The 27,276-nt window shown below is 45.2% G+C and overlaps 1 protein-coding gene across 6 annotated transcripts in view; it reads right to left on the bottom strand.

Annotated features, from left to right (window-relative positions):
• Window positions 1-27,276, bottom strand: part of GNG12 (G protein subunit gamma 12) — a 117,237-nt gene that overhangs the window by 43,035 nt on the left and 46,926 nt on the right. For 2 of the 6 annotated variants that reach the window (XM_023754692.1, XM_023754693.1), the window contains exons 2-3: window positions 23,972-24,172; window positions 20,045-20,097 (exon numbers count right to left, since the gene is read on the bottom strand). The exons of 1 other annotated variant lie outside the window; for it this stretch is intronic. The gene's annotated coding sequence lies outside the window, so the exon portion shown is untranslated. Of the gene's footprint in view, window positions 1-377; window positions 399-20,044; window positions 20,098-23,971; window positions 24,173-27,276 lie in introns of those variants that run through there. 3 more of the 6 variants (XM_006089821.3, XM_023754694.1, XM_023754695.1) reach the window with 2 other exon arrangements.

Here is a 27,276-nt window from a genome sequence, read left to right on the forward strand (position 1 = left end):
CATCCACCCTTCATGTCTCTCCCTTTTGGTGACCTCAAGGCTTCGAGTGTGGAATGAAAAACAACAGCTCCTCCTCACAAATATAGCAAGGACCCTGCCTGCTGGTAACCGAGTCACTGGCTAAGGCCTGTTCCATTTGTAGATTTTCCCAGACCATGACACAAAACTCAAGAAGGCAGGCTCCAAATCTCAGACAGCTCTGATTCACCAGGGCTGGAACTTTGGGGATGGGAGGTACACCACTACCAGCCTGCCAAAAGCCAATCCTCCTTTAACACACACACTCAAAAAAAAAAAAAAAGAGAAGAGAAGAGAAGAGAAGAGAAGAGAAGAGAAGAGAAGAGAAGAGAGGAAAGAAAGGAAGAAAAAAGGCGAACCTTTCCTAATAAGGTAATGCCACATGCCATTTGTGGTTTTGAATTGCTCAGCACTGAAGGATCACGTGACATTCACAGCCTCCATCCCTTCACGCTTGTGCCAGGCTCTGCAGGAAGAATGAGAGAGAGCCTTTGGTGTGCCTGCGGGGATTACAAATGAATGGGGAACATGCTTTGCCGGTGGAGCCCCACATTTTCCTGATTAACCACACTGGCCTCACGGCCTCCTGCACCGCTGCCTGCAGGACTATTGCTTTGCAGGCCCAGCACTGTGAAAACTCTCCGGTGGCTTTGCACGCACGCCTTCTCTCTCCAGCTAGGTACAAGCTTCTTGAGGGCAGAAACGCTCCTTTATTTCTTTGGTCTCGCCCTGCGATGCTTATCACTGCGTAATCCACCCGGCAGTTAATAAATGCTTGATGATGGACTAGTGCTGGGAATTTTACAGAGCAGTAGGTGATTGCTTTATACCATGAACCCCCAACTTATAAACCGGCAGGGTTTCAAAAGTTGGCTTCAAAGAAGGTACTTATAAAGCATATTTTCCCATAGAAACAGCGTTATAACTGGGGGTTAGGTTTCCAAGCCTGTTCATTTCTCAGAATATCCTATTCATATGTATATACCCTCCTAATGGAGCCATTTTCATTTTCTCAGATTCACAATCAGACTGGCTGTGCGTGTGTGGAGTATGTTCTTTCAATGTCATGATTTCGTTTAGTTACATCAGTGACTTGCACAGATTTCCCACCCTCTTCTTGGATGTATTTTCATATTTTATGATACTTTATGTAGGTAATGATTTGATACTTCCAAAATAAAATTAAGAAATTCTTTTTGCTCATCGTTGAAAAAGATGCATCTGCTTTTGTTACACACTCCTATATATCCATTTATATTCTACCTGTTTCCAAAAAAAGATATGTAGGAAAAAAAAAGTCACAATGTCCAGGACTGGCCATTTGTATTTTTGTGCACATATATTGCATATATATTTATTTTGGGCCATTAAAATATTTTTTTAGCCACTAAATAAATGAATGACTTTTGCTTTAAAAGTAAAAGCTATAGTTCAAAAATAAGGCGGAGTCGGTAAGACATTTGCTTGCTGGGGCACAGAGAGACCATTTAATGGTCTGCCTCTGGGAGTGACTCCGCATATGTGGAGAACAGCTTTCCGTGGCTCGGGGAGGACAAACACTACCAGCCAGGCCGTGTGTGGTGAGGACAGCCTGGGGCTCCAGGGCCCAGGCTCCGTCAGAGCCCGCAGAGTGGCAGCTCTGTGAGAACACTGTCCACTGTCCAGGGCGGGGCCTTCCAGAAGGTCAGGGTTACCGTGTTTGGGACCATTAGTACAAAATACATGCACCCAGGTGCCTGTCTTTGTACTTCTCCTTGTAATAGCTCCCTGGACACGTAGGAACCTAAAAGGCCATCCCTTAGCTCTTGTTCCCGTGCAATAGCATCTTGAAAAGATGCATCCATATAATTTTCCAGTATGAAAAGCATGATGTCTCGTGTATTTCTAAGACTGGCAGAAAGGATTATCCTGTGGATATTCTAGAAGAGCCAAACCAAAATAACAAGCAGACAGGAAGCTCTCCCAAACCTAGCATGCTGAACCCGGGTACCAAACGTGCCTATCCCCACCTTTTGGAGCTCACGGCTGCTTTTCTAGCCCAAATCAACATGTAACGCAGCACAACAGAGATGTCAGGTTAATGACCGTGAAGCGTGACAAGTACCGGTGCACTGGTGTCACAAGTGTCTTTCAGCAAGAATTACTACCCAGACACAAGAACTGCCGTCTCCCCTCCACCTTGAAGGATGCGGTGGACCCTCTCATGGGAAGCCCTGAATCACTGGATATTTTCATTGCCTGCCCTTTCCTTACACCAGCTCGTAGAGAAAACCTAACATATATTCCTTTTCTCCATTACCATTGGGAGAAACAGAATTCCTGCTTCCAGCTCTGAGCAGCGACAAGAGGGCAGCTGCCTGGCAGTAGCCGGTATGGGAGACTGGTCTGAATGTACCTGGATTCAACAGACCCTTTGAAAGGATGACTGCTTACTTTAAAACATTTCACACACCAACAGGCACTGCTGTTTGTCTGAAAAATGCCAAGTGTGCAGGGGTGGGGATCACAGGTTTCATGTGGTCAGATCCCAGTTATTTGAATGATTCTAATTTTAGGATGGCAGATGTACACTGTCCCTTCCCCCTCCTGCACCCACAGCAGACATCACTAATGGATCAGTGCTCTTTCTTGTTGGACCCAGACACGAGTTAACGACCACTTCGTTTCAACACCTGGCTCCAATCCACTGTAGGTGGCACCCATGTTGAAGACAATGAGCTATTCCTGTTCTAGTTGATTTTGTACACTGTCAATTCCTTCCTCGATGCAACTGACAGCTGGCTAAGGTATCATTACTTTATTTCAGAAACATCCTCTCTATTCTCAGCTAATCCCTCACTAGTCTGAGCTACAAATAACGTGAGCTGCCACCCATCCCATGTTTGCTACGTGCCAGACACTGTTAGACATGAAACGCTGATTTATGTCCCCGTGTCTCTACAAAAATCCCAAATCTGATTAAACCACAGCTTCCACTCTCTTCCTGGCGACTCCCAGGCTGGATTGGTGGCCTCCTACAGTGCCACCACTGTCCTCACTGTGTGCGCTGACCTCACTGTCCTACAATGGCCAGTCCATGCAACTGTCCTCCCTACTAACTGCATTAAAGCAAGACCCATGTCTCACTCACCTCTAAACGCCCAGCACCTGGGACCCGACTGAGTACACAGTGGGTGTTCAGTAAATAAATCGAATGCCTAACACACACACACACACACACACACACACACACACACACACAACCTCCTTTTTAAAAAAATACTCTCAGGGCTTCAACTCACGCTCTACAATGAACACATGATCCAAAACAATTGCAATTGCAGGAGGATGTTTACCTCATCAAGCAAGGTGCTGGCTCAGATAAACTGGAGCTGAGGCAGGCAGGCATCTAACCCTAACCCTCACCACCACCGCCCTCCCCCCCACCCCCCTGTGCACCGAAAGCACCATGATCACTCATGCTCCGGTGCTGCCCTCACGCTTCACTGCTATTTTCTTTCTTCCTCTTCTTTTGCCTTTCCCTGCTCCCCATACTGCCCTCAGCACCATAATCCTAGCTCTCAGTAAAGCGGTGAATAAAGATTCTTGGATGGGATCGGTAGTAAAAGGAGCACCGGCCCGGGTAGGGAGAGCAGGAACCTGCATCCAGAACAGCCCTGTCCCTCGGGTGGTTTCGCTCTGTGCCTGCTGACGGGAGAAGCCCTGCCCAGCAGCACAGGCGGTGCGCCCTGCGTGTGACTGTATCGAGGGCTCTGCCAAGTTAAAAGCAGGCTATCACCTCTCCTTGTCGTGATGCTGCCGTGTGAAGGGGCAGCGGTCACTCTAGCGAATCCCCGTCCCTCTGTGGCCACCTCACACTTCCTTCTGGCCCACTTGGTGCAGCTGGCTTTACGCCCACACACGAGGACCCTGCAGTCCCCAGCCCGTGCCCAGGCCTGCAGAGTTGTGACCTTTCTAATGTAGCTCAGGGCATATTCTGGCCTCCAGTTCTCGTCACCATTGTCTGCACAAATTCTTAGGAGGATCAAGTGTAACCAACCCGCCAGCATGGCCCAGAGGCCCTGCGTGTTCTGGCTCCCGATTCTCTCTCCAGCTCGTTTCTGACCCCACCCGCCTCCCACACGCTGAGCGCCAGCCATACCTGAACTCACCATTCCCGTCCCCACCACAAGCCTCCGCCTACTGCTGTGGTCTCCAGCTCAGGGAGTGGCATCCCTGCCTGGGCAGCTGCCCAAGCCAGACACTCTGGAGTCACCCTGGCCTCCCCTCTCTCCCACTGCACCTCCTTTTTTGCCTCCTAGTCCTGTTCCCTCTACCTCCGCAATATTTCTCAAATGAGTCTATATTTTTACCCACAGACTTGCCACCACCTGCAGTGCTTGCCACCACCCTACTTGGGACTATAAGCAGCTCCCCACTTACTACTGCAACATTGCAACAGCTTCCTAGCTGGTCTACCTTCTGTCAGAATCCCTGCCAGTCCCTCATTCGCAGCCAGAGTGACTTTCTGATAAAAACAACACCTGACTTCTTCCACAATTTACGTCACTTCCTCCAAGAAGCCTTCCTGCTGTGCTCCCATAGCACCTGTATTTCTTCCATTAGAACAATGACTGTGCTGTGGGCCTTCTCCATTACAAGCAAACTCCGAGAGGGTTGCTCTCCTCTGAGCAATGTAAGGTTTTTTTTAATGTTTCCCTCAGTGGCAGGTGCTCTAGCCTACCTCTTAGTAGCCCCCTCCCCCTTCCTCTCTGCTCCTTATAGTACCGACCACATGCTTTGCACAGAGTGATACTCAATGTGTTTGCTAAATGAATAATTTAGCCTCTGATGAGTCAAAGGCACTTAAGACTTTTATAGTGTCCTTGGGTCATGATGATGAACAGTAATTATCAGCAAATTGTGCTAAATATATCTTGGTCTTGGGACATCACTAGTGGTTAAGTTTTGTTTGTTTATACGAGAGCCTTGATACGGACACGATGTGAAGGCTTTGCAACAGAACAACAAGCAGAGCAAGACATTGCAGAAAGAGGCCAAATCTGAAGTCCGAGCAGCACAGGTGCCTGGTGAGTGTGCAATGAGCGTCCATCCTGCTTGCGCCAGGCCCTGGGGCTACAACCAGATAAGACAGGCCCACTGTCCTCAAGGGGCTTAGCATCTGGGGAGGCTAGGCGTGGGGGAAGGGGAGGAGAAAAACAGACAATTTCAAAACAGTGCGGTGTTATAAGAACTAAGTGGAGGGAGCAATAGGAGGCCCATGCTGCCGTCGGTGAGTTGGGAAGACCTCCCAGAGGAACATCTATGCTGTATCTGAATGCAGAGGCGAAGTTAATTAATCCGGGGTGAAGGGAACAAAGAAAGACGAAAAAGGATGCCCGGCTAGTGTGGCTCAGTTAGTTGAGCATTGACTCATATACCAGGAGGTCACAGTTCAATTCCTGGTCAGGGCACATGCCCAGGTTGTGAGCTTGATCCCCAGGAGGGGGCGTGCAGGAGGCAGCCAATCAATGATTCTCTCTCGTCATTGATGTTTCTCTTTCTCACTCTCCCTTCATCTCTGAAATCAACAAAAAACATATTTTAAAAAAGAAAGCAGAAAAGCTGTAGCGCGATCAGGCTTGTTTGTAACAAGCCCACTCAGGCTGCATTCTGGGGTGGTAGCGACCAGTGTGGAGCCAGGAGCACCGGCCGGGAGGCTACTGCAATCATTCGCTGCGGAGAACCAGAGGCTTCTCGGGACAGAACAGGTCGAGCGTTGGTCCCCAAGAGCTCATGGTGCTGCGGCTGTAGCTCAAAGGACGGCCGCTCTGGACATCAGCCTCCCACCTTCTGGGTTCGGGATGGGGAGTGGGGAGGCCACAAGGTCCAGTGCGGTGCTTTAAAAATTCTATTTGGTTGTTAGAATGAAATATGAAAATCCGATACTTTAAGGGAAGCAGAATGGGTCTGTTGAACCCAGAGTGTGTGTGATATGAAGTCCTGCTTCCTTATCCACTCCTTTCCCACAGTTATGTGAGCACAAGGACAGTTTTGGTCCCAACACTGCCACTGCTTCCCTTGTGACCCTGCTCAACCCTCAGTTTTCCCCACAAGTCCCACAAACAATCTGAATCTTAAAATCTCTAAAATCAACACCTACTCGGAAGTTCCAACTTTGGGCAACAGAAGGGTTTGGTGAAAAGGGTGCCGGATAACCGACTGCAGGGGGAATCTCCAATTTGAGGTTCGTGATTCTTTGAGGTTCAGAGCTTCTCAACCAGTTCCCCTGGCTGAGGTGGAGGTGTGCCTCAGCCCCAGGTGGCCAGGCAGGAACTGGCTGTCTGAAGCCTCAGGCCCCAGGCACTGGCCCCCCGCACTGAGGTCTGAGCGTTCCAAGGCTCTACGTGTGCTCTTATGAGCAAACAGGTAGGAAGCCCTGTTCTAGGTGGGAGAGAGAAAAACCCACGGGCCAGAATCTCCTCTGGCCTATCATGTACATCTCTTCCTATGTCTCTCAGGTGCCCACTAGCTCTCTCAATGACAGAGCAAACACTAACCCACCTCCCGCTGCGTCCTGGGAAGTGAGCACAGGACCGGCAGGCCAGAAGGTGACAGGCAGTGGGACTAAAGATGGAATGACAAGTAGGAGCCTTTCCTACTTGAGGAAGATCAAGGCGAGAGAAAGAGCAGCAAGGGACAGATGGTCACGAAAGCAAGTCCCAGACACAGGTCTGAGGAATAAGTCTGTGTCTAACTTCATTTGGGTCTCCTAATGCAGTGACACGTGAAAACACAAGGAACCAACCCCTGGGGCTGAATTATTACACCTGCAGAATGATTAATGTGGCCCAGGCCCTTCCTTCCTTCCTCACACCCCATCGGCACCATGACGACTAAAAATGATTGTTTGGTAGCGACGGCCAGCTCGCTTACGGGGTAGCAGGTGCCCTCAGCTCTACACGTCCCCTGGCATCGGCCTGGCCTAGGGCTGGGGAGCGTGCTCACCTGAGGCTTGGGGTGTGCCCTGTGCGTGTCAGAGCACACACTGATGGCGCAACACTGAGGGCTGGCTGGACAGACACCCTGGCAACCCTCCGGGCCTGGCTTTTAGAGGATAAGAGACGGGGCCGGACACCACTATCCCAGAACAAACAAACCCAAGACATGTCTGCCAGAAAAAACCAATAAAATTAGCTGGCTCCTCCCCGTGGAAGTGTTTCTTCAAAATATCTGCCACGGCGACAGCCTTTTTCTGACTGTTCCAATGGAAGAATATCTTATTGCAACAAAACGTTAGCATGGGGAGCAGCATATGTATCCCGTAACATTAACGAAGGCCAGGCCAGTGCAGGACTATGAAGACCTGTATTGTTCTTCCTTACAGATTCTTCTCCATGTTGCTTATAGTGTGAGAACTACTCAATTCAATAAACTCTTACATTTACCTAGTGTATATGTACAGAGTATTGTGGGAGGCAGCATAGTACAGCGGTGAAAAAAAAAAGGAACTTTGAAATCAAGTGGGCCAGAGTGAGTGTTCCGACTATTCTCATGAGTCCCCGTGTGACCTTAACAAAGCTACACAACCTCTCTGTGGCTCAGTTTCCTCATCTGTAAAATGAAAGTAATAATAGTATCTACCTTATAGGGTGATTGTGAGAATGATACTTAAACATCTTAGAATAAATGATGCCTGACTTTTAGTAAGCAGGCAGCATTTGTTGGCTGTTATTATACTAGTAATCTTTCCGTACCTCAATTTCCTCATCTATAAAATGGGCATAACAATCAAACCTACCTCATAGGGTTGTCGTGAGGATTACATAGAATAATGCATGTGTATGTTTAGCATAAGTTACACATAGTAAATATGCAATAAATGCTAATTATTGTTATTCCTAGATTCTCCACAAATTACTTTAAAATAAGACACTCTGATCTGAATGATGGTTCGTGCAACAGAGAAATTCTTTCTTTAAACAATTTCAACAAAGGCCATTTTGTGACTATGCCCTCATCACCCCCTGCCACCCAGTTATGCACAAAACACCCTGCTTTGGGCTCATAAAACTCCACAGTGACTCTCCCAAGAGTTCTGCTGTCCCTCCAAGTAGTCCAGGCTTCCCTCCAACCTGCTACTGAAATGTCATCCATCCTGTCATTTAAGGGGCTATTTAAAATTCTAGCTTTACGTCGTGCTCACTTCGGCAATACTAATGCCTGACATCACTGTAACAAGGCCCCTGGGAAGTTCCAAGGTGTTCAAGGTCCTAGAGCTATGGGATCTAACCCCACACTTGGCTCCAAAGAACATGCACACAAATCCTGGGAGTACTGCCTCCCCACGGTGAACTCCAAGTGCAACGAGTTTCCAAGGATAAGGCCACTCCCACTATACTCTCTGTGGGGCTGTTAGTTCGATGCTATGCACCCCTCCCCCCCCCCCCCCCGTTTTTATTTTTTATTTTGCTTTCTCTGATATTTGGCCAATTCTGCCACCTAGTGGCCAGCAGAGCACACACATGTGTCTTCTCAAAAAGCTGGTGGGCCAAAGCACACAGTGCTCGGAACAGGAAGGCACCTGATGGATCACGTTCAAAGTAAAGAAATTGAAGCCCAGGGAAACGAAGCAAGTTCCCTAAAGTCAGAGAGAGAAGGAAGCTGACGTGCAACAGCGTGGAAAACCTGGGCCTCAGAGTTAGGACTTGGGTTAGGACTTGAAGTAAATACCACCCTCAGCAAGACACTTCCAGCCATTCAAAAAACACTGACTGCGCACCTCCTGCGATCCAGTCACTGTGCCGGGTGGCGGGGACATAATGATAAGCAAGGAGAGCAGGTCTCTCTCTTCACAGTCAAATGGGTGATGGAGATAATTACAGGGAGTCCACAATAACAACACTACTTAATACGAATTAAGGACGCACTCTGCTGCCAGATACTTACTGTGCCAAGAGTGTGAGGGACACTGGCTTGTCATCCTTGCAACAATCACAGGATGGGGATGTGGTTATTACTCCAGCCCGAGAAATGAGTTGGAAAACATTTAAGCTGTAAGTAATAAATTCATACTTTTCTGAGTTTCTGAGAAGGAGGTGGTTGGATTAGATGCTGAGAGATTTCTCAGGCCTCTTCCCAGCTCAGCTTCTCTTTACTTCAAGGATTTGGAGGTAGAGCTGGAACTAGAAGCCAGGTCTCCTGAACAAGAGCCCAGTGCTCTTCCCTCATACACTGTGCTGGTCTTCGGTAATTATTAACTGGGAGTTAGCGAACGCTCACTAGGCGCCATGCCCTGAATTTATATCAGCTCCTGCAATCCTCCTAACAACCTATGCGGTATCTTCAAAATAGAAATAATACCTGAGTAAAATATCAAGCTCTAAAATGGTTAAAACAAAAAAAGAAAAGGTCCCAAGGTAAATGGAGACGCTTTCAACTGGAACCCAGCTGTCGGATTCCTAACCACCGTTTTACGTCTGCTTACTTAGCTATGTGGTGGGTCACACATACTTATACATTGGTGTCCTGGGGCTCTCCTGACCTGAATGGAGGATGGGCCCGGGCAAACGATGGAAAAAGATGAGTTACTGTCCAGGAAAAGAGGGAGCACATTTCTTAACAGCAACACGGCTTTGGGGTAATGTTGGGACTCCAGACACAGCGACAGAGCCTGCAAGGCCCAGTGCCAAACCCAACGCTTTGGTTTTATTTTTTATTCCAAATGAATAAAGCACGTTCCAGCAGTTCCACTGAGGACATCACTCTTCATTCTGTCCTCCCTGGGGATACCCAGGCAACGTCCCTTTCCATGGTGTGGGCCTTCAGGCAAACTCCCCAAGTGATTCTGCAAAAGGAGGATTGAGCTCAGGGCTGGAGGCCTTGCTCCAGAGCCACAGAAGCTCCTCCTACTGCTCGCGGCAAGAACACGTACCCAACGCCCTCTCCACCTGGGAAAGCAGGGCCTGAAGCCCCCCACGTCTTGTGCAGACTGGCCTCCAAGACAGGTCTCCAGGATGATACTGCATGGGCCACAGTGAGAACATCTGCCAGATACATTGGAACACTCAGCCCAGCATGCTCTGCTACCCTTCTCTGACTGGCCAGATTTCACTTGGCTTTCTAGGTCTAGAGATCAATGCTCGCCTTGCCTGACTGTCACCCTGGCCACCCAGTCGAGCTAGTCTTCATAGGAACATCTACACTTTCCTAGTACCTAGCACAGGATGGTCATCATACATTTATCTGTGCACAGGGAACGTCTTTAGGAAATGGAGCGGGTGGCTCCTCCATCCTTATGTATTCAGTACCCAGCACCGTGTACAGACTGCAAGGTGCTGACTTCCAAAGAACTGGCAAGTAAAGCAAGGAATTTCAGCTTACGAGGTCACCTGGTTTAAACTCCTGCCCAATATAGGATTTCCCTCAAAATACCATTAAAGAAAGCAAATGTTTAAAAAAGTTTTTTTTGTGTGTATATGTGCATGTGTGTATATGTATATCTAGTATGTGTGTATGCATGTGCATGTGTGCAGTGTATGTGTATGTGTGTATGCTCATATCCTTTTAACAGAATGAGGTGCATGAATGTAAAGACACAAAGAGCAATTTCACTCAGATCTTCTTGGAGAGAAAGCTGCATCTTCATTTAGATTTTTTCCTCCTAATTTTTCAAGAAATATGTTACTTAGAGAAAATGCGTAAAATATATTAACTCAGATAAGAGATAAAAGTTAACATGTTGCTATATTTCCTTCAAATCTTTTGTCCATGAGTTTTTGTTCTTTTTATTTTTGTTTAATATTTAATAATTTTTAATTAGAACATTAGACTAATAATATAAATACCTGCTCTTTGTGAATAGTGAAACATTAGAAGTGAAACTAAAGTCCTGTTTGATCTTGCCCTAAAAAGGTCCATCTTTTTATAGAACATACTAAGTATTTACACACACACTTATATCTATAAAAAAAAACATGAATATCAATTTAAAAGCATCATATTGTACCTACTCTTTTTGTCCATGAATTTTTTTAAAGTCACTGAAATCACACACTATTATACCATTTTATATTCTTCTCCTCTATGTGATTACACACTCTTCATAAGCACCATGTTTTACATAATCTCAGACTTTTGAGAGAAGTTACAGGAATAATACAAAGAATTCTCTGATACCCTTCACCCAGATTTGGATTCCTGAAATGCCAACATTTTATATCCTGTATGCTCCCTGCAGGAGGGAGAGAGAGAGAGAAAGAGAGAGAGAGAGAGAGAGAATGTTGCTTTATCCCTAAATACTTCAATGTATTTTCTATAAATAAGGAGTTCCTTACACAACCACACTACAATCAACACACTACTATTATCTAATCTACAACCTTATTCAAATTTCAGCAACTATCCAAAGAACTGGCAAGTAAAGCAAGGAATTTCAGCTCCAGAGCCACAGGAAGCACCTCCTACTGCTTGCAGAACTTCCCTTACAGCAAAAGAAAATCCAAAGTTCTACACTGCATTTCATTGTCCTATCATCTCTTTAGTTTCCTTTCATCGGGGACGGTTCTTGAGTCTTTCTTAGTTTCATGACATCGATTTTTTAAAGAGTAAAGATCAATTATTTTGTGGCCTGCCCCTTAATTTTAGTTTGTCAGCTGTTTTTTCCTGATCAGGTTCAGGTTATTCACTTTGGATCCACAAAAGTGAATTTGCATGGTTTTTAACAATTGTTGTAAGATTATTTTACATGAACATTCCCTTAATGTAAAATCTTGAGCTGTTTTATCATTTTGCTATAATTCCAAAATGAAGCTTTCTCTCTCTTCCTACCAATTATCTATTGGCTTTTATTAATTTCTACATTAATGATTTATTTGTGGCATTAGAAATTAATATTTTAAGGCTGTTGATAGATAAATAACTTTTTTTGTTATTGTTAATACTCATCCGAGGATATTTTTCCATTGATTTTTGGCGAGAATGGAAGAGAGAGGGAAAGTCAGAGGGAAACTTCAATGTGAGAGAAACACACCGATTGGTTGGCTCCTGCATGAGCCCTGACCAGGGCCCGAGCCGGGGAGGAGCCTGCAACCAAGGTACGTGCCCTTGACTGGAATTGAACCTGGGACCCTTTGATCTGCAGGCCGATGATGTATCCACTGAGCCAAACGGACTAGGGCTAAATAACTTTTTTTCAAAAAAGCTCCTGTTCAGCCCTAGCCAGTTTGGCTCAGTGGACAGAGCAGCGGCCCTTGGATTGAGGGGTTGCAAGTTCGATTCCGGCCAAGGGCATGTACCTTGGTTGCAGGCTCCATCCCTGGCCCTGGTCCAGGTACTTGTGGGAGACAACCAACTGATATGCATGTGTCTCTCTCACATCGATGTTTCTCTCTCTTTGTCTCTCCCCCTTCCTTCTACTATCTCTAAAAATCAATGGAAAAATGTTCTCCATGAAGATTACCAAAAAAACAAAAACAAAAACGCTCCTGTCCATTTGTGCTCCCACACTGATGTGTCTACTCCACCTCAGGCTAACTGGCCTTGCATACTGGCATGTTGTAAGATATATTTTGACTCAGAAAGACAAAAAATAATAATGCATTGCTGTATTAGTCAACTTCATCTTAAAGCAGAGGTAGGAATGTCCAGCCCAAGAGCTGTATAAGGCCCATGCAATCCTTTGGACTGGCCCTGCCAAGGCATTAGGGTGAGTTAATTAAATGTTTGACCAAAGCCCAGCTGGCGTGGCTCAGTGGTTGAGCATCGCCTTATAAACCAGGAGGTCACAGTTCAGTTCCCGGTCAGGGCACATGCTCAATCCCCAGTAGGGGGCATGCAGGAGGTAGCTGATCAATGATTCTCTCATCATTGATGTTTCTATCTCTCTCTCCTTCTCCCTTCCTTTCTGAAGTAAAAAAATATATATTAAATTTTTTTTAAGTTTGACCAAATATAGAAGGCTAATTTTTAAGTTTATAATTTTGTATGGCCCCCGAATGATGTTGTAAATATCCAAGTGGCCCTTGGAAGAAAAAAGGTTCCCCACCCCTGTTTAAAGTCTGGTTATGAAGGTCACTGTCCCTCCCACCACACCGCATATATTCGTTCCTGTGTTTGGACTTTCATTCATTCAGCAAATACCCACTGAGAATTTGCTTTGCACCAGTATTTTTCTGGATGCTGACATCAAGCTCTCATGTAAAGAAATAAACAATACAATGCAGTTGGTGCTAATGGCTATGAAATATTCCGGTGACAAGTCACTGGAGGGAGCGCTCCAGGTGGAGACAGACGAGAGCCTGGTACTTTGCGAAACAGGACAGAGGTGGCTGCAGCTGGGGGGCAGGGGAGAAATCACGGAGCATCTCCAGTTCCATCTCACAGTGTTGACCACGAAATTCCATCAAAATGTCTACAGCACATCGCCCTTTGCTAAAAATATAAACCCCTATCCTGCCCTATCTCCACAACCATTTCTAAAGCCCGCCCTTCTCCTCCCTGTCTGTCTGTCCAGTCAGCAGTCTGAACTCCAGCGTGTTGCAATTTGTGAATAGTAACCAAAGCTTGCAAATGCTCTGAAATTAGAGGGAACTCACAAACCATCCTGTGTTGCTCAGCCTTGCAATTACCTGAACATCAAGGAATCATTAATGAACCAGCCCGTCTCCCATTAGATTCACGGCCTCTTTCAACAGGAAAGGGGACAGATGCCCCAGAAGAGAGGGAGGTCCATGTGTGTTTTGTCCTCCAAATAACAGGGGTGGTGGCTGCAGCCACGGGCAAGGAGGGTGGATGTTCGGAAAGAAGAGGAACCAGCCTGTGCCGTGGACTGAGACCGGATCAGCAGGAATGCCAGGTCCCCCGGCCCATTCTGGGCTTTGTCAGAGTGAGTCAGGCTGCCAGATACCAGAGAACTCTCCCAGGAAGGAATCCTGCGGGAAATATATGCACCCCTCCCCCTTAATAATGCCTGTTTAGTGCTTAGGACAGTTTATTTCTACGCACCAGGGGAAAAAGCAAACAGAACTGTCAAAAGTTTTTTCTTACATAAAAATTACATGAAATGACAAATTAGACACAAATATATAAAAATATGACCAATAAGCATTAGACACCTCTGCCAAATATTGTAAAAGAAATTACAATAACTCAGAAGGTGTTTGTACACTCTTTTCTTTTCACATCCTTCTTTTGAGGAAAAATAGCCCCAAATAGGCAATTAATCTGATGTAACACCCTCTTAACATGCTATTTCCTGTAGTCCAGCTCAGGGTTGCCAAGCAGAGAAAGGTAAAAAAAAACGATAACAAAACACTATTATGAGCATCACTGATATAAATGCCAGGATTGTCCCTCCACTTGGGAGATCGGAAACAATGAGGGTGACAAACATTCATCCAGGGACACAAATGAACGACCACTTGGTGAACAAAAGCCAGATTTTCAATATGAAAGCACTTATTATAGAAAACACAATACAAGCTACATATTCGGGTCATGTCTCTATTGAAATAAACCTACGTTTCTATGAAAGTTGAAGCGTTTGTTTTTTGTGGCCCACTTAAACTTAAACCTTGTTTATTTGGCCGGTGTTAGCCTTTGAGTTTGCAATGCTTGCCCTATGGGGCTCATTTTAAGCAATTCTCCATTTCTCCTCCAGGGGGCGAAGTTGGCCAGCATTTCGATGAAAAGGGAACTTACTTTCAAACTTGGATTTTCACGTAGTGTTAGAAAGATGCTCGCATATAAAAAGGCCTTTCCCTCCTCCCACTCCTTCTCAATACACTGAATCCTGGCTGACTAGAAAAGCACTCCAGGCCTTTTGTGGAATGAGAGGGAAGGGCCATGATTAAGGACCAAGAGTGAGCAGAACACTTCATCAGCACAGTTCTAGACTGGCTGGCCCATTCTCCTACAGCTTGAGATCAGGATTATGGTTTTGCCAAAACTGACATCGCTTCAAGGATACGCCTCTTCTTTTTTCTTTCTTTGGAGAAGTTTTCGCTGGGCCTCTATTGGACAGCTGATACCGCCCTCATGCAGGCAGGCCTGGCTCCCTCCTACCCGCTCCTCTGCAGGGGCTCCCTCGGATCAACCACAAAGTCTGGAGGTCTGAGAACACCTCCCCTGCCTTCCTGCAGGGATGGTGGGACCTTTCCACTCCATGGAGGGTGTCTGGTGGCCAGGAAGGACCCCAGACAGCAATTCCTCAATGCGCCCCCTTCCCCCTCACTTACGTAAAGGGTTAGGAGCTCCCAGGGGAACTCAGGGTCAGGTGCAGAAGAGGACACACACGGGGCAAAGCCTGTTCCCGAGGGAGAAGGCAACTGGAGATTTAGTGTCTTGGTGATGGTGAAACAGAGCTGAGGGGAAGACCCAAAGAGGGTGACAGTTCTCCCTGGCCCAGGGACAGATGCAGTGTTTGTGGGTCCTGAGCCTTATGTAATGCTTTAGAAAACGAGTGCAAACGTTAGGACTATCACATTAGCTATAGGGCTCCGGAGGGGTCCTTGGCACCGCAAGGCCCTGAAGCCTAAGCTCCATGCTGGCACTGCTCTGCCGCTGGCCCTGCGGGTGGAGGAGCGTGTTGGTGAGAGGTTTCCCTTGTTCACACAATGCCAGCGTGAGGGCCTGAGGCTCAGCTGAGGAGCTGGGGAGCCATGCAGGTGGTCGGTGGCCCGGAGTCTCCTTTCGGTTCTGCTCCCTCTCACCCTGCCCCAAGCACATAGCAGATGCTCAATAAATACTTGCTGACCAACCGATGGGAGTGGCTGCACTGCTTCCCCTTTTTTTAAAAAAAAAATAATAATAACACATATATATTTTTAAATCCTCACCTGAGGATATGTTTATTGATTTGAGAGAGAGAGAGAGAGAAACATCAATGTGAGAGAGAAACATCGATCAGTTGCCTCCCATAAGCACCCTGACCAGGGATCGAACCTGCAACCTAGGTATGTGCCCTGACCAGGAATCAAACCCACAATCTTTTTGGTGTATGGGATGACGCTCCAACCGACCGAGCCAGCCAGGGTATCTTTGGAGGTCAGAGGGGCACATGCTACAAGGCTTGACTTTGCAGAGTTCATAAACTCTGGATGGAGCCCTGATTCACATGCCCCCCATGAAGCACAGGAAATCAGCTCTCAGATCAAGAGACACTATGTCATGAGCATGAAAAATGGCCACTGAGCACAGTGTTTCCAAATACCAGCTTCCTCTTGGGGTTATTGTCAAGTGCACTTTGGTGTCACGGTGGAGAAAACCCACCCAGAGACGAGGCTCAAGGCCTCTCTGTGGTTTTGGAGACCAGGGTGTCAGTGAAAGCCTGGCTGCCACTCAGAATCTCTCCCACCCAGGCAGATTTCTTCAGGCCCCATTCATGGGGGCGTTACTGGGAGCCAGGCCTAGCTTCACAGCAGCAACACCTTTCCAACAATTCCAAGTTATCCGGATATCCAAATAGGATGCTCAGGAGGGCGTGCCCCGCCTGGACAGGCTTCAAGCGCAGGATGAAGGGCAGCTTGCACGGGGGCTGAAGAGGAGTGGCTTGCACTGGGGAATTACAGTGACTATAACAAGAGCCTAAAGTGGACGTTTCCACTGCGGCATCAAGATTCAACAGATGGGAAATTCCAGAGCAAGGGGCCAGGCCATTATGTGTAAATCTTAAAGCAGTTGGCCTCGCTGGCAGAAAGACCCAGAAGGAGAACATAAACGGGCTCAGGATGGTGGAAAGTGATGGGGCATTTTGAGGCAGATTCCTCAGAAATGCTCAGATTCTGGCCTCCCGAAGGTGGGTGGGTGGAGGAGGCCAGCCTTTCAGCTCTGGACAGAGGGTTTCAAAGGCAACATCTGGAGGGCTTGGTATGCGCCTCCTGGAGTGTGGGGACTGGTATGTGACACCTGCCTGAGAAACCAAGTGTGAGTTGGGGAGGGAGGGGGCAAAGTGGCCTAGTCAAAGGTGAGAGAGGACAGAGTGACTGCTTGTCCCCTTCCCTCATGAGGGGGCGGGGGGCAGTTAAAGGAATATGAACTCTGGGCACCAGGAAGGCCAGCCTGGGGGACTTTAAAAACAGGTTCTACCCAAGAGGGCTTCAGCCTGAGGGTGAGAGGCCCCCAAAGAGAGCATCTGAATGGAAGCCAGAAGCTGCTTGCAGATGTAGCAGCTGTAGAAGGAAAGGCACTGCCGAGTCCTGGGAGATCCCGGACGGAAAGTTCCAGTGGAGACCTTGAGAAAGCCACAGAAGCAGCCAAGAGAGCAGAGTCCCTTCCCTGTTAGCCAGGCTCAGAGAACCCAGTGCAAGGCGGGACGGGAGCAGTCAGGTAAGAACTTTCTCTCTCTCCCTGTCTGCAGCACCTGGGGAGGCCTGGGGCGGTAGATGGGCAGCTGGATGAGGGGGACCTCACTGGCAAGATGGAGGAAAGTCTCCTCTTGGAACGAATACTGACTGTCCCTAGAGTACAGTGAGCATTTCCAGGTTCCAAAGTGAGTGAGTGTGTGTGTGTGTGTGTGTGTCACTTAAAGTGGCCTGAGGACTTTTCATTACCTAAGAGTAACCAGAAAAGTCATAGGCCTGACCAAGTTTTTATCAGGAATCCGGGGGAAACACAGCCCATTGAATAAACTTTAGAGGAACAGTGGGAGACAAGAATAAAGCTGCGTCTTAGTTATGTGCCACAAGTCACACTGTGCCATGTGCTAGTGACAGCTAACCTTCACTAAGCACTGACTATGTGCGAGGCACAGGTCAAGATCTTTACAGAGCTTCTTACATCATTCAGTCCCCCTAACAACTCCATGAGGCTGGTATTATTATCCCCTTTTCAAATGAAGGGGATTTGTAAATTTCCCCTTCAGAGAGGTTAGGCAGTTTTCCCAGAGTCACACAGGAAGATAAGTAAAGCAGTAGCCTGGACTCAGCCTCATGTCTGACCTCTAACCCTGAACTCTTCTATCGTCCCAGGTGAGTGGATTTCAGCAGGTAGTTGTGACCGAAGCAGGACAGGGACTTGGGTCCTGCTCCTCTTTCTCAGGTGTCCTTGAGCTAGAAAACCAAAGGGCAGAGTCCAAAAACCACTGCATTTTGTGATCTTAGTGGTCACTCCCAACTCTGAGATTCTATGACTCTATCATCTGGAGGTGGGAAGGTGGAGACAGGTGGACCCACAACAGCAGACATAAAGAAAAAGAGAAACTTAGAGTCTGTATCTGGTGTTTCCAGGGAGACAGCTGGAAGGAGTTGGTTCTAGCAGGTGGGACTATACACAGACCCGAGGTTCGCAGAATTACAGTCATGTGTGTTAAGTATATAGTTCCATAATGCATGTGAAGCACTTAGCACCGAGCCTGCCACCAAAGTAAGCATTAGGTACATGGCAACTACAACTCTGAAGAGTTGATATATATGCCTAAAAACCTCAACATGTAATTTAATGCAACATACTCAGCCACTGACATCACTGTCTCCGCTCCATAAGGAGCTATGTTTATCATGGACGCTAAACTTCCCTAGCGGAGCCAGGACAAGAAATGAACGCATAAAATTACACCAGCCAAATCTAAAACAATTCAAATAAGTCTGAAGCCATGGCTCTTAAGCAGCAAGGGACCATGGAATCCTATGAGAAATGATGGAAGCATGATCCTTTTCTCCAGTAAAAAAGTAAATAATAATAATAGAAGCCCATTTGTTGATTCCTTCCACGGATTATAGATCCACTGAAGACCATTCATTGTCTCCAGGTTAATATCCACTCCTATGGGTCTGAGGTCCTCAGGTCGAAAGCTATCTACCCGCAATGGAGCCATTTATCCTCATCCTCTCCGAATGCTCGCTGTGGCTAGTCTGATCATGACACCAAATCTGCAATGGGTAGTCAATGTAATTGATGCTGAATCTAAGTTTAAACCTTTCAAGGTTAGTGGACCCCAAATTAAGAATTTCTAAATCAGTAGACTCTGGTACCTAGAAATTTTATCTTTTCTTCCTTCTTCTGGTAAAAAAAAAAAAAATCCACCTTTTTACATAGGGGACCCCATTCCCTGTGATTCTGGTGGTATTCACCTTCTCTCAATGAACACATGAACAAGGCATGGCCAACAGGTATTGCTTATTGTCTACTACCTACTTCTGGCTAAGTTGATTCAGGCAAGAAATCTGAACTGAGCCAATTTTGAATGCTCCTTGGGCCCTAGCCGGTTTGGCTTAGTGGATAGAGCATCGGCTAGCGGACTGAAGGGTCCTCGGATTCAATTCTGGTCATGGACAGACATATAAGTAAGTCCCACCTGAAGCCAAAAAAATCACACAGCTGAGCCCAGCCCAAATCACCAATCTGCAGAAATGTGGGATGAAGAAGTGATTGTCATTTTGCATCAGTAAATTTCAGCTCAAATTTTTGGCTGTGAATTTGGGAATGGTATGTTATGCGGCAAAAGCTATCTGCTACACACTGCAAATAACAGTATTGCCACAATATCAGGGAGTGATATCACATGAAAGCCCCCAAAGCTTTTTCACTTATAAAGTATATTACTTTCCTAGATCTAAAGGCAGTTTTCTACCCCAGAACTCTTCTCTCACAACAATCACATTCAGGTTCAAAGAGAGATCAGAGAAAAAATAGAGCAATAAGAAAGCTAATATGTTATAGCTGTGAGCCAATTTTCATTACAACACACTGCAAGGGACTGTCTGCATTCCTTGGCTGAAGTGACACTGTTGTTGTGGATACTGCTTGAAACAAGCAGACCATCAACAGGGGCCTGGAAATAGTTCCATTACAAAAGAAAAAAAAAACTTTTTATTTTAATAGTATTTGGCATATAATTCCAGATCTGTTCCCTGACCATGATCCTAGCAAAAGAAAAATGGACTGATTTTTTTCTTTTTAAGGCATGAAAACTTCTTAAATCATATTCAGTGTGAATAAATAGACATCTAATCATAGTACTGGTAGAGATGCATCTAATTTAGAAGTGTGAATGTCATTTCAAAAATAATGTCAAACAGTCACTTTGTTTTAAAAGTGAAAGAGAACTTACCAGTCAGACTGTGTGTGGCCCACCGTTTTCAGGTTTCAAGTGGAGGAGTGAATCTGAAACAGAATTAAACAAAACACTCCCTCAGTAAATCACACTTGGAAAGGGTGTGCTTTCGGTCCCAAGTGACTGACATAATGTTGAGTGGTTATTCTTTTAGTTTAAAGATGAGCAAAGCCTTTTCTGGCTCCTGATGGAATAGGGGGAGTTTTTCGCCGACATATTTCAACTTCCTGAAGAGAAAGCAATCTCTCATCCACTTCAGGGAGTGCTGAAAGGCTGAGCCCAGTATAACTATAAATGGTAGTGTTTTCATCCCAAACCCCTCCAAGTCAGCAGAAGCCTCCCTCGTTATTGCTCTTGCCTTCAACCCTCAATCCCCTTCTGCTAGGACCAAGCCATGGCTCCTCGAAGGAACTAATTTAAAAATGGCCGGTCCAATAGAACTTGAATGGCAATGGGAGGCATGTACAAGGCTTTCCAATAGTGGCCACCTTATCGCAACCACAAAATGTTGTTTTCATGATCATGGTGAGCCTAAGGCAATGCTGCTCAGTAGAAATATAAAACAAGCCACGTATATAACTTTATATTTTCTAGTAGCCACAAGAAGCAAGCAAAAGAAACCGACAAAATTAATTTTAATAATACATTTCATTTAACCGAATTTATTAAAAATATTATTTCATCGTAACCAGTATAAAAATTATTTATGAGACATTTTACTTGGTTTTTTTCATGCTAAATCTTCAAGACCCAGTACATCTCAACTCAGGCTAGTCACACTTCCAGTACTCAACAGTCACGGGGGCCGGTGACTACCCCACCAGACAGTACAGACGTAGAGAATCTATTCCTGGCCATCAGGTACTGGCAAGGCTCCAAACTGAGTCAAATGCATATGGAGATTTTACTCATCTATTTTCCTGCTCCTAGTAATCCACATTATCCCATTCATGATGTCATTTCAGTAGAAATAATAATGTAATAATACTTATATAGCACTTACTCTGTGCCAGGAACTGTTCTTGGCATGTTCCTATGTCACCTAAATTAATCCTCACAATAACTTCATGAGGGAAGCATATGATAGCATTCCCATTTTGTAATGAGGAAACTGAGGCACAGGGAGATTGAGTAACTTACTCAAGGTTATAAGACCGTGACAGAGCTGGGATTCTAATCCACACAGCCTGCCCCGCCCTCCCCCATCTCCCCCTAGAGCCATGTCCTCAGCCACTATACTCACAATTAAATTTGAACGGCTCAGTATAAGATAATTGCTTTCAGTTTTAATTATAACCTCCAAGTGATCCAAGGCTGCTCTCATGATACACGGTCAGATAATAGCAGTGATGGCAGACGGAAGAGTGGATGTGCTAGCAAGTTAACAATTTGGGGGAAGAACACAAAAACCACAAGCAGGCCTGGGGTCAAAAGGTGGCACTGGGTCTGGGAGCCTATTTGGATGACCAAGGTGGGGTGCAGGGGAAGGGAAATGTGAAGGCTCTGGAAAATCTTGTCTTCATGATTTTTCCAAGAGAAGGATCTATCACTTTCATCCGATTCTCAAAGGGGTAAGACAGCCATCCAAGGATCAGGTAGAAAGGAATCAAGAAAACACATCCTTTCCACTCTATTAATCTGTGGTCCCAAAGAAATCACATCTGGTGAGAAATATCAGGTCCACATATGGGAACTCCCTATCCCAGTGGTCGGCAAACTCATTAGTCAACAGAGCCAAATATCAACGGTACAACGATTGAAATTTCTTTTGAGAGCCAAATTTTTTAAACTTAAACTATATAGGTAGGTACATTGTTATTAACTTAATTAGGGTACTCCTAAGGCTTAGGAAGAGCCACACTCAAGGGGCCAAAGAGCCGCATGTGGCTCGCGAGCCGCAGTGTGCCGACCACGGCCCTATCCAAATCATAGGGAAGGAGGTTGGTCAGTGACACTTAGAATCAACAGGCCACAGGCCGAGGCCATTGAGAGACTCTGCTGCCCAGTCTTGCATGCTGAGCGCCAAACCTGTTGAACGTCCTTCAGTGCTTCCTCTAGGTTTTAGGATCAAGTCCAAGTTCCTTAGCCCAGTCTCCAAAGCCCCAGTGATCTCAGGCCTGCCCCCTTCCGGGGCACTCTTCCCAGGCACCCTGTCCTGTGTCCACACAGACCTATTCACAGGACCATAAACACCCCACACTCTCACTCCTCTAAGGCTTTGCAGATTCTGTTCTTTCTATCAAACCTGTCCTTTCCTGACAATATTAGCCTATCTTCAAATTTCAGTTCAAAAGTCACCCTCGCTGGGAAGCCTTTGTCAACTCCCCTGGCTGGCTTACAGACAACTTCTCCGCAGTAATAGCATTCACTCAATTCAATCAATAATTATGTACTACCGCTACTGATGATAACAAAGGCTGGTTTTTATGGAGCTGTGTTCCAAGTGCTTAGTTGCTTCTTTAACCCACTTAGTAACCATATGGGTAGGTGCTTTTATTACCCCATTAAACAGGTGAGCAAACTGAGGCACAGAGATTAAGTCAGTAGCCTAAGGTCACACGGTTTATAAGTCGGTTTATAATCGCAGAGTGAGATTGTGAAGCCAGACAATGTGGTTCCAGAGCCTGCACTCTTCACTGCCCACTGCCTTCTACTCTCATTGTCACTGCATTTTCCTCTGTTACTGCAAGTGGCTTCTGTTTCATTTTTGTTTGTTTGTTTGTTTGTTTATTGGTCTCCGCCCACTTCTTTGCAGAATATCTGAAGCTTGAGAATATGTTTAACTCATCTTTGTTTTTCCAGGACCTAGCAAGGTTTTTGGCACATAGTAGTTGCTCAATAAAGGCACACACAGGAAAACACTGGGACTGCCATTGGAAGGATGGGGACAGGGCTAAAAAATCATGCCTGATAAAAACCCACTGGGATTAAGAGTCTGATGTGAACTTTAGCAAAGCTAGCTTTAGCTTCATCTTTTAAATCCAGTCAGTGCTGAGGGGATGGTCATTTCCCAGGCCTGTTCAGTACTAGGGGAAATAAGTGCAACTCAGAGCTTGACCAAGTCTATCATATCTCCAACTAGTTCATCAGCTTCATGTAGCTTTGCACATGGATCAATGGATCTAAGTAATAGCATCCCTTCTGAATGCCTTGGTTGGTCATTATAAAGGAATGTTAGAAAAGATATTTCCTTAAAAAACACAATAGTCAAGGAAAAAAGGACACAAAACCCTGCTTCCCAAGGTTTTCTTGGTTTCAAATAACTCAGTGATGAGCATATGCCAAATACTGTTTTTAAACAACAGCCTCGTGTTGAAAATCTCCTTTTGCTGACCAGACAGGACTTTGCCATTCACTACACCTGAGTTCCATAACACGTTTCTTCCCATTATTATCTAAACTCCCCTTGGATGAATATAAAAAGTGACCGGGTAGGAGGACACTCTCCTCTTTCTCTCACAGTGGGAAAGACAAAAGTCTCAAGATCTGGGACATACACAGACGTCTAGGGAGAAAAAAAGCTCTTTCTAGTTCATGGCAGAGATTACATCAGTTCTGTAGACCAGCCTCCCCATTCACAGATACATGCGATTAGTCACAATGCCCACCCTTCCTTTTACATCCAGAATGCAAAATAAACCATCAACTTCCATGTGTATGGATGTCAGCATCATCTCAGCTATTAACAACCAAGATCTGTAACTTGCTATCTCCTTCCACAATAAATATTCATTGAATTGTTATTCAGAGGTTTGCTGAGTGCAAACTGTGTGCTGAGCAGAGTTGTAGGTGCTAGAGAGACAATATTGAAGGAGGTAAACACGGTTCCTGATATAGGGGAACTCCCATTGTAATGAGGGACAGAAAATAAGTATTCAAAGTCCCACAAATGTTTCCATACAAGCAGGGAGTGACGCAACCTACTGAAGTGTTTGATAGTGTCTTTGGTAGCTGTATGGAGGAGTCTGGAAGAGGCAGCAGTGAATGAATGGATCACTGGTAACCAACAATCACTGGAGGCCATTCAATTGTTCAGGTGAGATATGATGATGCCTTGGTTCACCAGTAGAGATGGAGAGAAGTGGGTGAATTCAGTAGAGGTTCTGAAGGTAAAACAATCAGGACCTGCTGATAAAGTAGATGCAGGAAATGAGGAGAGAAGGGGGTCGAGATAACACCTAGGTTTTGGCTCAAGCAACTGGGTCGATGATGGCTTTGTTTGGGGAGAAACAGGTTGAGGACAAAAATATATAAATAAAGAATTCTGATTTGACTGTGTTAACTTTGAGACATCCAAGTAGAAATGTCAAGAAAGCATTGAAGTGTTGAACTGTGCTGTCCAATACAGTAGCCACCAGCACATATGAGAATTTAAATTAAATACAATTAAAAACTCATTCCCCCCAGTTACATGAGCCACATTTCAAGTGAACAAAAGCCACTAATTTTTTGAACAGCATGAATATAGAATATTTCCATCACCATAAAGTCTATTGGGCAGGACTTGTCTAGAACATACATGAGAACTTGCTAGACTCCTTTCATTACTGTAAACGTTATTGCAATTATAGAATATAAAATTACAGTAGTTCCCCCTCATCTGCAGGAGATATATTCCAAGACTTCCAGTGGACACCTGAAATTGGGTATAGTACTGAACCCTATACATACTATGCTTTTTTCCTATACATACACATACAAATGTCAAAGTTAAATTTATAAATTTGGCACAGTAAAAGATTGACAACAATAACCAATAAAATAGAACAATTATAATATATTATAATAAAAATTATGTGAATGTGGCTTCTCTCCCTTTCTCTCTCTCTCTCTCTCTCTCTCTCTCTCTCTCTCTCTCTCTCTCTCTCTCGTAGCTTATTGAACTATACTCAGCCTTCCTCTTGTGAGGTGAGATGATAAAATATTGATGTGATGAGATGAAGTGAGGTAAGTGAGAGACATTATTAAGTAAAATAAGTTACTTGAAGCACTGCAATACTGAGACAGTTGATCTGATAACTAAGATGGCTCCTAAGTGACTAACAGATGGGGCGTGTGCAACATGGATATGCTGGACAAAGGGACAATTCACATCCCAAGTGGGACAGGCCTGGGCGGTGCAAGATTTCACCACACTACTCAGAACGAAGCTCAATTTAAAATTTAGGAATTGCTTATTTCTGGAATTCTCCATTTAATATTTTCAGACTTAAGTTGACCACAGGTGACAAACTGCAGAAAGTGAAACTGTGGGTAAGGGGACTACTGTATAGCCCTGGGAGGTCTTTAGCTTTGAATGGTGATTGGATTATGATCTGTGTGAACATATTGGTTTCCAGTCTCATTTTAATCCTCTAGAGCAGTGGTTCTCAACCTTCTGGCCCTTTAAATACAGTTCCTCATGTTGTGACCCAACATACAATTATTTTCGTTGCTACTTCGTAACTGTAATGTTGCTACTGTTATGAATCATAATGTAAATATCTGATATGCAGGATGGTCTTAGGCGACCCCTGTGAAAGGGTCGTTGGACCGCCAAAGGGGTCGCGGCCCACAGGTTGAGAACCGCTGCTCTAGAAAATAACACAGCATAGACACTGTAGGAGAGCAGACCGAGGACTAGACGCATAGGCTTAGCTTCCAGGGTCTTCACTACCAGTGACTTCCAGTACATCACTTAACTAAGCTGTGCCTCAATTTCCCCACCTACAGAACAGGGGCGACCCCGAATGGGCTGCACTGAGAAGTATGAGGCAGAATGTTTCCAGCTCTGGAGCCATCTCTGCTGTGCTCTAGGCAGGTCTATTATGCTTTCACTTGCAAATTCTGACATGATGTTATCGCAAAGGGCAAAAGAGATATAAAAGGGCCTTTGAAACATATAAAAGACCCTATTGTAGGCATAAAGGGTACATGTTCTGCAAAGGTGAGGCTAAATTGAAAGAAATATACCCTGTGCATTGAGTCCAACAGAGAAATTTGCCTGGTATTAGATGCTGGCAGAGAGACTGACTTTATAAAGTAATGATAGATGTATGTGCTCAAGAATCAGAAATCAAGTCTTGAGCCCCAAAAGCTAAGAGACAGTAGGACATTTGCCCCCATTGTTCAAGGGCTTCTGTCCCAGGGAGGGACACACCCTGAGTGGGTGAACTGGCCTACTTTACCCAAACGGTGCCACCCCATTATCTCTGCCTTGACATTGACTCTGTCAGGAAGAGCTGGTCTGGGCTGTTTACCTGGAGAAACTCTTCCATCTGTCACTGTCCTCAATCCACAGAGAGCTCCAGAGACCTCAAGTTTTGTTTTTTAATTGAGGAGCTAGTGGCATATGTCCTCAAGCAATTTATAGATAGGTTGGGGGTTTGTGTGGGGGTAATCCTGATTATGCCAAAGTTGGTGAGGCATCTAAAAACACACACATGTATTTCTATTTTGCCAATGTTTAAGAGAATACATAAAAAGAGTACACAATAAATTGAAATATTACACACAGCATATTTTTCTATTTTTCTCTTGAAAGGGCAACAACAGTTGGGTTTTGTTGTTGTTGTTGTCAACGAAAGTTTTAAATGGATAGCAAGCTTCTCTGGAACTGACCCATATTCCCACCATACTAGTGCTACTATCTATTTGTGCCTGCTAGCCCTCCATAGCCATATGTTTTTATATGACTATGGCCATAGTTACGTGCTATTGGTAGTAAACCTAGTGAAGGCACTGGAGCTGGACAGATCTGGGTTTGAATGTTGGCTCCTCAATGAATGAACTGCAAGGTTTTGAACAACAGACCTCTAAAGTGTAAAATACCTTTTGCACAAGGGAGCGCATCAGTGCAGTGCCACCAGGAGAAAACTCCACAAAGGATGGCTATTATTTTCTTCTTCCATTTTACTTTAAATTTTAAATATTTGTTGTGTGTTTCTATGCACCTTCATAATGATTGTCTTACTTTTACTAAAGGGCCTAATAATAGTCCTTCATGTTGAAAAATTTTAATTTACTAAATCGCTCCCCTAATGCTAAGTATTTAGGTTACAGTCAATTATAAGATTACATCAGATATCTTCATGCTTTTAGCTCTTTTCATTCCTTTAACTTACTTCCCTACTCTAAATTCCTACACTAGAATTAGTAGTATTTTGCTTTTAAAGGATCTTTTATTAACAAACAACAATACCACTAATAAAATAATAGAGAATTTCTGAAACCCTGACATTTTGTCCACA

The sequence above is a fragment of the Myotis lucifugus genome, unplaced genomic scaffold, assembly GCF_000147115.1.
Source record: "Myotis lucifugus unplaced genomic scaffold, Myoluc2.0 scaffold_63, whole genome shotgun sequence".
Classification (NCBI taxonomy): domain Eukaryota; kingdom Metazoa; phylum Chordata; class Mammalia; order Chiroptera; family Vespertilionidae; genus Myotis; species Myotis lucifugus.